This window comes from Pinus tabuliformis, chromosome 2_2 (genome assembly GCF_031772625.1).
Source record: "Pinus tabuliformis cultivar Carrire ecotype Pingquan chromosome 2_2, CPIR1, whole genome shotgun sequence".
In the NCBI taxonomy this organism is placed as follows: Eukaryota; Viridiplantae; Streptophyta; class Pinopsida; order Pinales; family Pinaceae; genus Pinus; species Pinus tabuliformis.
In genome coordinates this window covers 300,264,121-300,280,673 of record NC_142300.1, presented here as the reverse complement: position 1 = coordinate 300,280,673, position 16,553 = coordinate 300,264,121, and positions in this window count along the sequence as shown.

Here is a 16,553-nt window from a genome sequence, read left to right as displayed (position 1 = left end):
TTTAGTGAGGGGATTGTAGCTTCAAGATTTTCATAGTAGCTGGATCTATCTTTGAGTTTCTTGATGGTTGTGCTTCTTTCGTTGACTTCTTTTCTTAATGATGTCACTTCATGCTGCAATTTTTGACATTGGTCTTCCTTGTCCTTGAGAAGCTTTCTTACCTTGTTTCCTTCTTCTAGTTGGGCATTTAGTTCGGTAACTTCTTCTTTGAAAGCACATTCCCTTTTGTTCAATAGATCTTGTTGATCTTTAACTTTGTCTGTAAGCCTTCTAAATAATGCCTCTATTTGATACTTTTCTTGCTCACCCATAAAAGCATGTTCAGTAGTTTCACTATCACTTCCATCACTTTCACAAGGAAATATAGCAGGAACATCAGAGGATAACACATTCATACCTGATAATGATTCTGAATCTGATTCTGAATCTGAAGAGCTTCTTATACCTAATCCCCAATCGACTCTCCCACTGTCATAGTCCTTCTGAGATGTCTTCTTCTTCTTATGAGCTTTCTTCTTAAGCTTCTTTCCCATTGTTCCACGGATCTCCTTCAAGCGATCAAGCTTCTACCAAAGGACCTGCTCTGATACCAATTGTTGGAAATAATACTGAGAGGGGGGGTGAATCAGTATTATCAGATTAATCAAACTTTTCAATTTCATACTCAGAAACATATACGCTACTTCAATTAAGTGAACCCGCGTGTACACGCTACTGTGTCTAATGAAACTTGCGTATATCCAGAGATCTTATAATTCAGTTAGCTTAATCTTCAGTAAATGCATCAGATCATTATTAAGCATATTAACAGTAAACAGGTGCAGAATAACAGAACAGAACATCACACAAGAGCCACACACATGAACACAAAGATATAAGGTGGAAACCCAATGTGGGTGAAAACCACCTGCTGCAAGTCATCTCAATCTTCTTCTTAATAAGAAAATCCTTTTACAATATTTGTACTGGTGCAGTCTTATACCAGTACGGGAGCTACAACCCCCTTTGCTCTTGTACTAGCCGATCCATTTACTAGTACGCAGGCTGCTACCTGCTACAATGCTCCAAAGATCTCCTTTAGCTTTTGTACTAGCTTAGATACTAGTACGTAGGTGCTTGCCTACAATCTTCTCACCTCCATGTACCACGTTTCATCAATTTTCAGACTGGATACACTGAAGCACAACACATAATCTGAAAGGCCACTTTTCATCCAATTTTCATACTGGACCCATAACTATCATTGAAGCTCAAAACAATCATCAAACTCTGAATCACTGAAACCCTGTTAACAACAGTCACCAGAACACAGAGGAGACACAGAACTCTGTAATAACCATCAGATCCATCTGCAACTTCAAATATCAAGCTTTACAATGTATACGCTACTTCGATGAATCAAACCCGCGTGTATACGCGCTTTTGCCAAAGTCAACCCGCGTACAGATCTAAAAATAATTTCTCATATCTTGCAGCTGTACCAGACATCAGTCATACTCATAACACTTATAGAATAATACATGCGTCAGTATGTAGATCTAGAATAAGCATCATAAAGATAGTTCATTTCAAACCATTTGATCCTGATCTCTCCTTAGATCTGGTTCTCCATCAACCGATGAGATCTCTCCTTAGCTCAGATTAAGCAATGCATCATCAACCCATAACCTGCATACTGGATCTCATACTTCTTCAGATATTCAAGACATTTCGGATGCCCTTGCCTAATGATTTCCTTCTCCTTATATAGCCTTAGGCCTTGTTCAATACCAAGAGCCAAAACCATAGTAACACAATACCATCAACTTCAATACTAGGGATCGACACGCCCGTCGAGACACAATGGTCTGAAACCATAGGCACAACTTCCAAGGACTAACCGCCATGGACCAAAGGTACGTTTCCACATACACGCACTTTTGCTGAAGCCAACCTGCGTGTACACGCGACTTGGGCTTAATGAACCTGCGTGTATGAACTTTTCTCTTCTTCTTATAGTCTGATCATCAATTCCTTGCTGCTGACCTTCTGTACTATGATTTGTCATCAGTGAGGTTTGCCATCAAGGACAACACTTATCTCATAATGCCAACAATAATTTGTTTGTAGCATCACTCCATACTTCAACAATTTTTTACACCATCTTTTCAAGGGAAATTGGCTTCTCATACCCTAATATTTATTAACATGCATTTTTCAAATTTGGGTATGTACATATTTGAAGCCTTATTTCGAAAATGGATGCACTGGAAGTACCTTTATACGTAATCATATTCATTTTTCAAATCATAGTAGGTTAGTGAAAAAATAAAATAAATAAGGACATAAATAAATAAATTTTTATTATTATGTAAAAATAGTTGTTTTTGTTGCAACACGCTGTGGAAATCAACATCGGTGACAAATGTTTTCATTTATTTGTGTATGTAGATGTATTATAATATAAATAATAGTTCTACAAACACTTCTATTCATTTTTATCATTGATTTGAAAGAAATTCTTGAATATCATATTTTTTGGCTTTTGGGCTTCATGAAATTTCTGAAAACACAGCCGGGATAGTCATGTTTTGAGGGACCAAAATGGAATATTTTTAAAACCTATTTCTATCCTAATTATTCCATGATTTATAATTTCCAACTCAATTTGAATCACTCAATTTGGATTTGAAACGAAAACATTATAACCAAAACATTGACAGGGTGTCTAGTAGGCAGCCTAGCAACAGAGTTGGGATAGTCAGATTTTGGAGGAATAAATGACTATATTTTTAAAACCTATTTCTATCCTAAGTAGCACATAATGTCTACTTTCCAACCCAATTTGAATCACTCAATTTGGATTTGAAACAAAAAAATTATAACCAAAACATTGACTGGGTGTCTAGTAGGCAGCTCAAGAATAGAGTTGGGACAATCTGTTTTTTGAGGCTTAAATGACTATATTTTAAAACATTGTTTCTATGGTATATTACCGTATGAATATAGTTTACAAATCAATTTTTATCACTCATTTTTCATATTGTATGAGAAATTTATGACCAAAATATTGACTGTCTATCGTAAATCAACACTCTTAAAACTCTCTTTTTTCGGCTGTTCATTAAAGTATTTGACCCATCGATTATTTTTGCTTTTAAAAAATATTTCTGATGGAGATAAATAAATTAATATACTTTCATTTCCAATTTGAATCATTCAAATCGGTCATCAAACGAAAAATCTATGCTTAAAATTTCCATTGTTGTTCTAAGTGGGGAAATCGAAAATGACTCCGTTATGCAGGTTGTTCTAATTAAAAATGACATATCATATCATTGAATTTTTAAAACATGTTTCTATTGGTGATATATCTTTAGATTATCTCTCATTGGCTTTTTAATCACTCGAATCGGACCAAAAACAAAGGAGTTGTGATTAAAACACTGCTAGTTAGTATGGTCGACCACTGCTCTCCCGCAGGTGACAAATAAATTTTACTTTGTTATTTTTTTCATGGATTTGTTTTACAAAGTAACTACTTGTTAGTTTTTTGCATAATTATTGGATTAGGGGAGCCCGATCACCTCTCTTTCTCCATGATTTAATGTTTTATTGCAGGTAGACACTCGGTTTTTGCAGGTCTTAGGAGAATAAAGAGGGTCAATTTATGAACAAGCGATTCTTGAAAGAAATTTTAATGAAACAAGGGCATTTCATCCAATTCATTACCTAACGGATTCATAACAGAAGAAATGAAGAATTGATTTCCATTTGAAGATTCATGTCACTGCTACCAAAACATTTTTCCAAGAGATCATTTTTTTCCATTGACAGATTGATATTCCCTTAGGAAATAACATCATAGCTATTGTAACTTAATTTATTTATTTATATACTATTTTAAATTAAGGAATTGTTTCTTTTCTTATTTCTCCTATGTTTGTGTGTTTCAGGTGATGCTTCCTTCAAATTGTAATTCTCACTCCATTGGCGATTGAACAATGAGGACCCCACCGTGCAAGTTTAAGTTGCAGAAGGCAACTCTTCGACAACCCCAATTCTGTAAAAAGTTATTTTTGAGACCTGTACATACAATTGTTTTTTTGTTTTATTTCTATTTGATTGTATTTGCTTAGAACAATAGAGATGATTGTTTGTCTGTTTTTTCCTGTTTTCCTTTGTTGTTCCCTATAGGGAACAACACTTTTTCGTGTGCATTTTTTTGTTGTTCCCTATAGGGAACAACACATTTTCCTGTGCATTTTTTGCTGTTACCTATAGGGAACAACACTTTTTCGTGTGCATTTTTTTGTTGTTCACTATAGGGAACATCACTTTTTCGTGTGCATTTTTTTGTTGTTCCCTGTAGGGAACATCTACTATTCCCTACAGGGAACAACACTTTTTCGTGTGCATTTTTTTGTTGTTCCGTATAGGGAACAACACTTTTTCCTGTGCATTTTTTGCTGTTCCCTATAGGGAATAGCTATTGTTCCCTATACGGAACAACACTTTTTCGTGTGCATTTTTTTGTTGTTCACTATAGGGAACATCACCTTTTCGTGTGCATTTTTTTGTCGTTCCCTGTAGGGAACTGCTACTATTCCATATAGGGAACAACACTTTTTTGTGTGCATTTTTGTTGTTCCCTATAGGGAACAACTATTGTTCCCTACAGGGAACAACACTTTTTCATTTGCATTTTTTTGTTGTTCCCTACAGCGAATAGCTGTTGTTCCCTACAGGGAATAGCTGTTGTTCCCTATAGGGAACAACACTTTTTTGTGTGCATATTTTGTTGTTCCCTACAGGGAACATCGTGTGCATTTTTTTTTTGTTCCCTACAGGGAACACCACTTTTTCGGGTGCATTTTTGTTGTTTCCTATAGGGAACAACTATTGTTCCCTATAGGGAAAAACACTTTTTCGTGTGCAATATTTTTGCTGTTCTCTACTGGGACCAGTTGCTATTCCCTATAGGAAACATCACTTTTTTGCGTGCATTTTTGCTATTCCCTATAGGGAACAGCTATTGTTCCCTATAGGAAGCAACACTTTTTCGTGTGCATTTTTTTGTTGTTCCCTATAGGGAATACCACTTTTTCATGTGCATTTTTTGTTGTTCCCTACAGGAAATAGTTGTTGTTAGGGAACAACACTTTTTCGAGTACATTTTTTTGTTGTTCCCTATAGGTAACAACACTTTTTCATGTGAATTTTTTGTTCCCTATAGGGAACAGCTATTGTTCCCTATAGGGTGCAGCTATTGTTCCCTATAGGGAACAACACTCTTTCGTGTGCATTTTTTTGCTGTTACCTATAGGGAACAACACTTTTTCGTGTGAATTTTTTGTTGTTCCCCACAGGGAACAACTATTGTTCCCTATAGGGAACAACACTTTTCATGAAAATTTTTCTTTGTTGTTCCCTACATGGAAAAACAGCTGTTCCCTATAGGGAACAACACTTTTCGTGAGAATTTTTCTTTGTTGTTCCCTACAGGGAACAACACTTTTTGGCATGCATTTTCTTTATTGTTACCTATAGGGAACAATACTTTTGCGTGTGTTTTTATTTTGTTGTTCCTTACAGGGAACAATTCTTGTTCCCTTTAGGGAACAACACTTTTGCATGCGTTTTTCTTTTGTTGTTTCTTACAGGGAACATTACTTTTTTGAGTGTTTTTGTTATTCCCTCAAGGGAATAACACTTTGGGAGTATTTTCGAGAACAACCCTTCCTTCCTCTTGTGGGATTATTCCTATTTCATCTCAACCACATTTGACTGATTCCCTTTCATGGCATGAAGTACACTACTTTTATGAGGACAATAATTATGAATTCTATTTAAGTGAGTTAATATCATTCACATTATGATATTTAACAAGACAACTCCTCGATGATATATTCTTTTCAAAAGGGACACTATTATTTATATACTACTTTACTGCATTGTTTTTTGTTGTATATGATACTGATTGATCATCTTAATACCATGCTAGTTCCACCCTTCCTGGTTATAATCTTCTCTGTTTGTAATAAATGAGATTATGAATATATTTTTTTCTATTGACATGTTCAACTTCTTCCACCATCCCTACTCTTAACGAGTATCGAGCCTCCCTCTTTTTATCATAAAAATGTGTAATAACAGTAAAATTTTGTTTGTAGATGGAGGATAGGGGGTCTCGTTATGAGCCAGCCTACCATGTTCATAAATTTGCAACGAAGTGATATTCCCATTATGGCCACCACACCAGGGTTATGATATATTGGATAGCCAAATTATCTTTGGAATAGGAGGTCTCATCACGAGTCGGACTGATCACTTTTGTTACATCCTAGTGAATGGCAGTGCGGTTATCTGGTTACCATGCCAACACAATGATCTCTTCTATAGAACAATACTAGAACTCTCCATTTATAAATTGAGGATCCTGGCTCATATGGGTTAAAAAGAAACCCTACCGAGTCTATGGACACCTACTGGTAGCAGAGGCTCTGCTTATGGTATTGGAGTTATATCTTATCATCAATTATTACTATAATACCTTTTTCTTATTTCTATCTTTTTATCGGAGAAGTTATTACCTTAATGTTTCCCTATTGTGAACCTTTATGCATGAGAAATTGTTTTCCGATTAATCGCACCATTTTCGGCTAGAATACCATCAACAAAGTATCTTTTTGGCATATTGTTGTCCTTTTCTTTTTCGCATAACTTATTATCAAACCAAAGCATCCTATCTCTTATTCATAACTATCTTTACACACTCTGCTCTCATTATCACCATACCTCTTGTCGTCCTGTCATTGATATATGTCATCTACTTCATTTACTACCATATTATTAATTCCCTTGCCTTGCTGCCAGCATAACACCTTTCATATGCTTTATGGTCATGGAATCCCTTTTCCAATTGGAGGGGGGAATGTATGCATTATGGGATAGAATGAGATATAATTATTGAACTCTACCATAACTTGATGATTTGACAAACTATTAGTATTTCATTTATACAAAAGTTTTTTTGATTGAAATTTTTGCATGCATCTTATCTGTTGCTATTCAAAACTAACACTGTGGATTCAAGAAAATTGTATGCAAAATAGTGATTTGTTTACAGGAGAACAACAAGTATGGGGGGAACTCTATTCACAGCATGGCCACACTATTGCAACTAATAGAAGAGGCTCGAGCAACTCGCGAACGTGAACAATTGTTCAGACATGATGTGCTTGCATGGCTTCCACCTTTTGCATCACTTTTAGTATTTTCTTAGCCTACATCAGCTTCAACAAATGCCAATCCATACATGTCATTCCACATTTTTCTTTTTGGAGGTCAAACTTAAGGTAAAATAGCATAATTTTCTGATTTATTAAGAATATAGGAGAATTTTATGAAAATCCATTGAGCATTATTTATCATCCCTCATTCCACATTTTTATCACTTCCCATTTTTCAAAGACATATAATCTTTTAGTTTGGGGGAGTGTTACTTTCATTCATTTCTTTCTTATGACCATGCCATTAATATTCTTTATCATCCATTGATATTCTTATTCATTCTCAACACCTCCCTTATTCCATGTTATTTTACACTAAGCATAGATTTTAAAAAATTGTAGCAACCACCTCTATTTGTTTTCTAGCATTGCATGAGGGCATGCTAATTCTTCAGTTTGGGGGAGGCATTGCTACACATGATGGATGTTTTCTACTTTCTTTCTCATTTAAGGCATACAATTTCATTTTTATATAGTGCATAAATTGATTTGCATATATCATTAAAACTATGAACTTAATTCTTGTGATTTCCATATAACAAAGAGGTATCATTAAAATACACAAACCCATATAATTTCACATTAAGTTAGTTCATAAAATTTCGAAAATCATGCACTATCACCTACAGCCATTTTGTTTATATCTAATGATCCGTGCATCAAAACAATCTGATTTTTGGATCATAGAAGCATTAATATAGTAGAAATCTACTTGCAAAATTTCAGCAAAATTTGGCTTGTAGGTTTTGAGAAAATGGTTAATGAAGTTTGTTGTTACTTATATCATATTTTGCTGCAATTTCATATACATATAGTAAAACGTCAATGTAAAAATTGTTAAACCTTCATCAACATTGGTAAAATTGAATATTCATTATTTGAGGAAGAAGTCATTTGTTCCATCAATTTCATGACTTGGGATGAACATTTTTTTTATATAGCTTGGTTAATATAGAGGCTTCGGGTTGCATGAGGACATGCAATATATTCAGTTTGGGAGTATGCTCGGCCGCTAATATGTAATTATTATTATCACCTTTTAACACCTATTTCATCCATTTCTACCCTTATTTATCACGTCATTTATAATGATTTATCATATAATTCCGTTTTATAATTATTTATGCTCTTATGGATAAATATTATTTCCTCTCCTTTATTTTTAATAAATTGATTATTATTATGCATGATTTTACCAATGATGGTTTATTAATAAAATTTTTGTAACATCACTCACCATTTTAGCCTCCAAGATATTTTCCAGATTGCATATTTGATCTTCAGCTCATCATTAAATATGCCAACTCAGAAATTCGCTAGAATAAGAAGTGACAGTTTGGCATTGGAAATTTTGGGCAAATGGAGAAGAATTTGGAAAATCTGAAACATGGGTTTGGTTCAAAACGGACGAAATTAGTTTTTTAATGAGCAACTTTCCCAAGTTCGATCTGTATTAAGAGAAACAGAAGGGTTTCTAAAGACATTTTTCTCATATTCACTGTTGCTGCCGGTTTCCAAATTATCTCAGTTGCAATACCAGATTCGACCTGTTCCTGTTGAATGCTAATGGAAAGATATTTCAGATATGATCTTGCTAATCAATTTGTTGTGAACAATCCAATTTTTTTATGGAAATCATTTTGTAATCATATCTATTGTAACTTCTCTCTACTCACTATGTATTTAAATGAGAACAGAGATCAAAGAGGGGGGGGGGTAGAGAATAGAGATTAAATTAGAGATAGACAAGATAGGATAGGAGGAGATATAATGGAGGGATTTAAATTTTCGTTGGGGACCTCAATTGTAATATACAGAATGTTATTCTAAAGGATGCATCGTGCTGTAATGAGGATTGAATTCAATGGTTAATACATAATCTACATTGTTGTTCATTCGTATTCTCTGAAGTAGCTTAGCAGTATTCGCTAGTGGCTAGGCCCAACCTCTAGTGGATCAAACTGTGATTCTTTGCATTATATCATTCTAATTCTCGCAAGTGTGATTGGTTTGATAATTTTCCTATTTTCTGTGAGTTTATCTTATTTTCTATTTACCGCTTTCCTATGTTGAAGTAGTACATTTTCTTTACATGTTTTATAGCACTATCATTTGATCCGATTCACGCTTATTTCAGATTAAATTATTTAGATAATGATTCATATTTATTTAATCATCTCTAAGAGTTTGGTTATCACTATTGAAATCTCAAATTGATATGATTGCTAGTTGTATTGCTTAGTGGAGATTGAGTATGATTTAGATTGAATCAACTAAGAAGAGATGGGTTATTTCTACTGTAGTCTCAGCTAATGCTATTATTAATTGAATTGCTTATGTGAGAATTGATTACAATTTCACTAGAGGATTGAGTCTGATGCTTAGATGTATTATTTCCTATAAAAGTTACAACTTGAGATTTATGATTGCATCCAGTTACTCTTGTATCAAGTTTTATAGTTCAACTTAAAAAGCGTTACTCTCTGGATTTATAGCTTGCACATATTGTGTAAACTCTTAGAATAAAAATACTTGCCTGGGTTGATGATTAATGTGAGGTAATTAGGAGTTTTAAAAGACATATTTTATCAACCAACAGGGATATCTGCCAATACTTCAGCTACTTCTGGAGGAACTAATTCTACTTCTATGTCCATTTCTTGTGATGACTCCTCTACTACTTGCTATGTATTGATAACTTTCGGGGACACTGACATGATCTTCTACAAGAATTCCTATGTTTCTGTCGAAAAAGTCGTAAATATCCCAGAAACTATCAGAATCGCGTATTGCTCTTGATTCATAGGCACTTGAGAGCTCAACAGTTTAATACTCAAAATGCCAATTGTTTCTTTCCGGACAACCACTTGTAATTTATAGGGCATTTTGAATTCAAATCCAACCATTCCCCCCAAAATCAGTTCATTAATGACGGATTGGCGGCAGAGTTCAAGGATCTAAGCCATAAATTTCATCTTAAATGTCGACCGCCTGCTCCATTTGGCCTCACTTTTTCCATCTTGTCATGAATAGTGACCATAAGGGTCACTTTTCGGCGAGCCTGCGTGATTTTGTTGGCATTATGAGATAAGTGTTGTCCTTGATGGCAAACCTCACTGATGACAAATCATAGTACAGAAGGTCAGCAGCAAGGAATTGATGATCAGACTATAAGAAGAAGAGAAAGCTCATACACGCAGGTTAGTTAAGCCCAAGTCGCGTGTACACGCAGGTTGGCTTCAGCAAAAGCGCGTGTATGTTGAAAAGTACCTTTGGTCCATGGCGGTTAGTCCTTGGAAGTTGTGCCTATGGTTTCAGACCATTATGTCTCGACGGGCGTGTCGATCCCTAGTTTTGAAGTTGATGGTATTGTGTTACTATGGTTTTGGCTCTTGGTATTGAACAAGGCCTAAGGCTATATAAGGAGAAGGAAATCATTAGGCAAGTGCATCTGAAATGTCTTGAATATCTGATGAAGCATTAGATCCAGTATGCAGGGTTATGGGTTGATGATGCATTGCTTGATCTGTGCTAAGGAGAGATCTCACCGGTTGATGGAGAACTAGATCTAAGGAGAGATCGGGATCAAATGGTTTGAAATGAACTATCTTTATGATGCTTATTCTAGATCTACATACTGACGCATGTATTGTTCTATAAGTGTTATGAGTATGACTGATGTCTGGTACAGCTGCAAGTTATGAGAAATTATTTTTAGATCTGTACGCGGGTTGGCTTTGATAAAAGAGCGTATACACGCGGGTTTGATTCATCGAAGTAGCGTATACATTGTAAAGCTTGATATTTGAAGTTGCAGATGGATCTGATGGTTATTACAGAGTTTTGTGTCTGCTCTGTGTTCTGGTGACTGTTGTTAACATGGTTTCAGTGATTCAGAGTTTGATGATTGTTTTGAGCTTCAATGATAGTTATGGGTCCAGTATGAAAATTGGATGAAAAGTGGCCTTACAGATTATGTGTTGTGCTTCAGTGTATCCAGTCTGAAAATTGATGAAACGTGGTACCTGGAGGTGAGAAGATTGTAGGCAAGCACCTACGTACTAGTATCTAAGCTAGTACAAAAGCTAAAGGAGATCTTTGGAGCATTGTAGCAGGTAGCAGCCTGCGTACTAGTAAATGGATCGGCTAGTACAAGAGCAAAGGGGGTTGTAGCTCCCGTACTGGTATAAGACTGCACCAGTACAAATGTTGTAAAAGGATTTTCTTATTAAGAAGAAGATTGAGATGACTTGCAGCAGGTGGTTTTCACCCACATTGGGTTTCCACCTTATATCTTTGTGTTCATGTGTGTGGCTCTTGTGTGATGTTCTGTTATGTTATTCTGCACCTGTTTACTGTTAATATGCTTAATAATGATCTGATGCATTTACTGAAGATTAAGCTAACTGAATTATAAGATGTCTGGATATACGCGAGTTTCATTAGACACAGTAGCGTGTACACGCGGGTTCACTTAATTGAAGTAGCGTATATGTTTCTAAGTATGAAATTGAAAAGATTGATTGATCGGATAATACTGATTCACCCCTCCTCTCAGTATTATTTCCAACAATTGGTATCAGAGCAGGTCCTTTGATAGAAGCTTGATCGCTTGAAGGAGATCCGTGGATCAATGGGAAAGAAGCTTAAGAAGAAAGCTCATAAGAAGAAGAAGACATCTCAGAAGGACTATGACAGTGGGAGAGTCGATTGGGGATTAGGTATAAGAAGCTCTTCAGATTCAGAATCAGATTCAGAATCATTATCAGGTATGAATGTGTTATCCTCTGATGTTCCTGCTATATTTCCTTGTGAAAGTGATGGAAGTGATAGTGAAACTACTGAACATGCTTTTATGGGTGAGCAAGAAAAGTGTCAAATAGAGGCAATGTTTAGAAGGCTTGCAGACAAAGTTAAAGATCAACAAGATCTATTGAACAAAAGGGAATGTTCTTTCAAAGAAGAAGTTACCAAACTAAAGGCCCAACTAGAAGAAGGAAACAAGGTGAGAAAGCTTCTCAAGGACAAGGAAGACCAATGTCAAAAATTGCAGCATGAAGTGACATCATTAAGAAAAGAAGTCAACGAAAGAAGCACAACCATCAAGAAACTCATAGATAGATCCAGCTACTATGAAAATCTTGAAGCTACAATCCTCTCACTAAAAGGAGATCTTGAAGAATCAAAGAAGCAGAATACAGATCTACTCCAAGCTATTGCAAAACAAGAAAACGAAGCCACCAGCTTAAAATCTCAACTAGAATGTGCCTTCCGAGTTCGTCAAATGCAGCAGGATCTGAATGAAGAACAAGAAAAGGAGATTCTCAGACTAAGGCATCAGTTGGAAGAAGGAAGGAAATATGGAGAAGACATGAAGAAGCAATGTCTAGAAAAGGAGGAACAACTTCAAGTTGAGGTAAATATCTTGAAAGGTAAAATAGAAGAAAAGGATAAGCTTTTACGATTTCAAGATAGTTCTAAAGTCTTGGATGATATTCTTAGTAGTCAAAGGTCTCCTGCTATCAAGACTGGTCTTGGTTTTCATGAATCTGTTGAAGGTGAATCTAGCTCACAAGGTGAGGCAAGGAACTCTAAAGAGAAATCCAAAATGATCAACAAGGAGATGAAAAGTCAACCAAGGAAAGAAAGTCTTCAAAGAAAATCTTTTACTCCTCCTATGAATAATGTTGAATGTTATGTATGTCATAATCTTGGACATGTTGCAGCTAGATGTAAAAGAAGAAGAGTTCAAGACCATTATGCAGACAAGTCATCTCAATCAAGGTACTTTAATGGATATTGCTTTGCTTGTAATATGTATGGTCACAAAGCTGCTGATTGCTACAGGAGGAATATGAAACATGTAAGATGTTATGCATGTAACACGATTGGACATATAGCAAAGGAATGCAGGAACAAAGGATGGACATCACACCAAAAGAAGAAAACCTCATCACACTTGAAGATATGGAGGAAGAAGGAAGTACAGTCAGCACAATGTACTGAGACACAGCACAGCACAGACATATCAGACTCAGGGGGAGCTGAAAGTGTAAAACTTCAGTGTCCTGAATCTCATACGCAAGTTCCTTAAAGGGAAGTCGCGTATATACGCGAGTTAGACACTGCAAAGTCGCGTATATGTCAGTCTGAGGAAAAGCAGTGGGAACAGGATCGGAAAAAGGATCTGATATGATTCAGTCTATTATTTGCTCTATTGGTTACAGTCTGCTGAGGATGTGTGGAAATGTTTTGTTACTTGTATGATGTCTAGAAGTGTTTTGATCCTAACTTGAGGATGATGATGTTTTGATGCTTATGCATGATCAGATCTAACAGATGGCACTGGTTGAGGGGGAGCATATGCCTTTAATAATTCATTGATTGGCATTATGGTTAATAGTCCTTGGTGATGATTCTTATATGGCTAAATGATATATCTTGCTATGATGTGGTTGTGAGTTGTCTATGATAAAATCTCATATGATTCTTGGGGTTACATAGTTGATGTTCAGATCAGATTTATGGATGATTCTTTGATGATGCATATATGGTGCTTACATGGTGATCTTCATAAGGACAAGAAGAAGTACAAAGCTTGAATATACATCTTCCTCACTTGATGATGGGTCACTCATATACTGCTGTTGTCATATGCATAAAAATCATACAGTTATGATGCAGGCACTCTTGTGGATAAGGATTGTTGCTGTTGATGATATCAAGAAGTTTTGTCAAATGAGTTTGAGCTCAAGATACATAATGCTGATACATGGATGACTACTCAAAGTTGCTTTATTGGAGACATGGTGATGAGTTCTTATCTATATGATGATAGGTTTATACTTACATATGTTAATTGATCCCAAGTAATGATACTTGGATCATGTAGAGCTTGATGAAATGGCTATGGTGGTTTCACACATGATACAATGTGAATGACTCTGAATTCTGTTCAAAGGGATGAATTGGTGCAGACATACCTTGTTATAGGTTGATGACCTATTCTCTACAGGACATTTACAGGTTGCTGATATGGAAATTTGTGTACGCGTGTTGTTTAAAGGATATCCGCGTGCATACACAGTTTTACAAGGGGATAGTCGCGTATATGGTGTACGCGTGTTGTGTAAGGGATATCTGCGTATATACGCTTGTTTATGTGTATACAGACGCGTATATGGAGATTTGAAGGAAATCAGTAGGGATAGATGTTGGTTGCAGAAAGTCTGATATAGGTCTGACAGAGATCATCTGGCACAGGTTCAGGGGGAGCAGATAATCTTCCAATGATGCATTGTTGGCATTATCTTAAAGTTTTTGGTTCTAGTTCACTTTTGTTGTTGGTTTCAGATGGAACAAAGGCGAAAGGAGAACAGAAGGATCTCTTGGTTATTGATCTGAATGGTGATTATCAGATGCTGCTGGTGACTTTCATAAGTCTTGGTCTAGTTCTTACGTCTCTATGTCATATATCTTTTTTGTGGTATCTCTTTCATGGTGTCAAGGTCATGTAACGGCCTATGTTGGTTTCCCCACTATGCCTGGGATGATTGATGCAATGTGTTTGGTTGTCAGATGTAAATTTTTGATGTATCCCCACTTGGTTGGGTGGATGAGTCATTTTCTTGTTTATCCTCACTTAGTTGAGAGATGGATGTATGTATGAGTCCTAAGTGATAGGAAGGTCTTTTATGATGTATAGAGTCATGTTCTTCTTGAAGAACATCTTTTGTAGACCTTGCTTACAGTCAGGGAGAGCATGATCAGCACACTTCAGCAAGAACAGAGATTCAGCATGTACTCAGAGGGAGCATGGACAGATTGGTACACCTTGACGTATACAAAGGGGGAGACTATTCAGAGATTTCAGCAGGTACTCAGGGGGAGTATGGACAGTGGAATGATTCAGCAAAGGAAGAGAATATCTTGGTCCACCCTTTGCCCTTGATGTCAAAGGGGGAGAGTGATTTGGTGTTGTTGCCATCAAGTCCAAAGGGGGAGATTGTTGGCATTATGATGCATGTGTTGTACTTGATGGCAACCCTCTCATAGAAGAATATCTCACTTATGTATAACTGGGTGAATCTTTAGAAGATATATCAGATGTGACTGATGGAGGACAGCTCAAAGGAATCAAATGATGAATCTTCAGAAGAAATATCAGATGTGACTGATGAAGGACAGCTCAAAGGAATCAGATGATAGTTCTAAGTCAAAGGAATCAGATGATGAATCTTCAGAAGAAATATCAGATGTGACTGATGGAGGACAGCTCAAAGGAATCAGATGATAGTTCTAAGTGTGACAAGTTAGCTTTGCCATCAAGTCCAAAGGGGGAGATTGTTGGCATTATGAGATAAGTGTTGTCCTTGATGGCAAACCTCACTGATGACAAATCATAGTACAGAAGGTCAGCAGCAAGGAATTGATGATCAGACTATAAGAAGAAGAGAAAGCTCATACACGCAGGTTAGTTAAGCCCAAGTCGCGTGTACACGCAGGTTGGCTTCAACAAAAGCGCGTGTATGTTGAAAAGTACCTTTGGTCCATGGCGGTTAGTCCTTGGAAGTTGTGCCTATGGTTTCAGACCATTATGTCTCGACGGGCGTGTCGATCCCTAGTTTTGAAGTTGATGGTATTGTGTTACTATGGTTTTGGCTCTTGGTATTGAACAAGGCCTAAGGCTATATAAGGAGAAGGAAATCATTAGGCAAGTGCATCTGAAATGTCTTGAATATCTGATGAAGCATTAGATCTAGTATGCAGGGTTATGGGTTGATGATGCATTGCTTGATCTGTGCTAAGGAGAGATCTCACCGGTTGATGGAGAACTAGATCTAAGGAGAGATCGGGATCAAATGGTTTGAAATGAACTATCTTTATGATGCTTATTCTAGATCTACATACTGACGCATGTATTGTTCTATAAGTGTTATGAGTATGACTGATGTCTGGTACAGCTGCAAGTTATGAGAAATTATTTTTAGATCTGTACGCGGGTTGGCTTTGATAAAAGAGCGTATACACGCGGGTTTGATTCATCGAAGTAGCGTATACATTGTAAAGCTTGATATTTGAAGTTGCAGATGGATCTGATGGTTATTACAGAGTTTTGTGTCTGCTCTGTGTTCTGGTGACTGTTGTTAACAGGGTTTCAGTGATTCAGAGTTTGATGATTGTTTTGAGCTTCAATGATAGTTATGGGTCCAGTATGAAAATTGGATGAAAAGTGGCCTTACAGATTATGTGTTGTGCTTCAGTGTATCCAGTCTGAAAATT